The following is a 1,231-nucleotide window of genomic DNA, read 5'->3' on the forward strand; positions in this document are numbered from 1 at the left end:
AACCAAAGCTGTCCAAAATCCACACTTGCTTCCAAGATCTGTGATGACCTCCTTGGGGAGTTCTTTCTCTATCAACACACATCTCAATCCTTCTCTGTTTCAGGAGGGAAAGAAAAGTGAGACCCAGTTCAGGAAGGATGATCTCAGGAGGGCTGAGCCCCAGAATGAGCTGAGGCTAGGAGAACTTTCCAGGGCTTCTGAGGCTCAGCATATGTCCTAGGTCTGGGGTCTGGGTGGTCTCCTGACTCTGAAGGTGGGGCTGTGGGGGCCCTGGGAGAACTCCCCAATCCCCATCTGTCCTGAAGCATCATTCCCAGAAGCCAGGGGATAAGACAGTCTAAGAGGATACACTGAATATAGAAAAAGTGCTTACCTGCTAATGTCCTATTTTCTTCAATATTAAATAAATACAATTAAATAAAAAAAATTAAATACATTTTCTAACGCCTTGCCCTACCTTTGTCTCCATAAGGCTCTCAGTCTCTGGGGAGTCTGTTCAGAATCTTCACATCTTGGTTACATCTTTGAAGGCCAGAGATGGAGGAGAGCTTAGAGATCCCCTGGTCCAATCCCCCTCATTTCACCAATGGGGAAGTGAGGCCCACAGTGAGGATGTGCCTAGCTTTCTTCCTCTGCAGCCTCTTGGGAGGCCTGAGCAGCAGGAGCCCCTGGGATCTGGGGACAGATAGTTATGTGTTTGGATGGTCATGAGACAGCTCTGGATTGGGGTCAGGACAAGGCAAAAAGCATTTATTAATCCTTGCCTGTGTACCAGGCCTGTGCTAAGTGCTGGGGATTCCAATGCAAATAAATGGAGGGTCCCTGACCTCATGGAGCTCACTTTGTGTGTGTGGGTGTGTGTGAGGCAATTGCGGTTAAGTGACTTGCCAAGAGACACACAGCTACTAAGTGTTATGTGTCTGAGGCCGGATTTGAATTCCGGTCCTCCTGACTTCAGGGCCATTGTTCTATCCACTGTGCCACCTAGCTGCCCCCTCCCCCAGTGGAGCTGACATTCTAATAGGGGAAGACACTCCATGAAAGGGGCTCACAGTGAGAGGGGAGAGAAGTCACCATCCCAGGGGCTCTCTGAAGCCTCCAGAGTCACAGGCACAGCTGGAAGGGAATGAAGCCTGGCTGTCCCCAACCAGGTGCTGGGGAAACTCACCAACGGCAGAAGAGGACAGCATGGTGGAGGGATGGCCCATGGGAAGAAGGCCCCAGTGCACAG

At 50.8% G+C, this 1,231-nt stretch overlaps 1 long non-coding RNA gene across 1 annotated transcript; it reads right to left on the minus strand.

Moving 5' to 3' along the window:
- Positions 1–6: 6 nt before the first annotated feature.
- On the minus strand, positions 7–1,231 carry LOC114048228. The gene is made up of 3 exons (XR_003569714.1): positions 1,169–1,231; positions 458–675; positions 7–94 (listed from the first exon to the last, which is right to left on the minus strand). It is a non-coding gene; the product is annotated as an uncharacterized LOC114048228 (long non-coding RNA).

The sequence above is a fragment of the Vombatus ursinus genome, unplaced genomic scaffold (assembly GCF_900497805.2).
Source record: "Vombatus ursinus unplaced genomic scaffold, bare-nosed wombat genome assembly UNPS02001909.1, whole genome shotgun sequence".
Classification (NCBI taxonomy): domain Eukaryota; kingdom Metazoa; phylum Chordata; class Mammalia; order Diprotodontia; family Vombatidae; genus Vombatus; species Vombatus ursinus.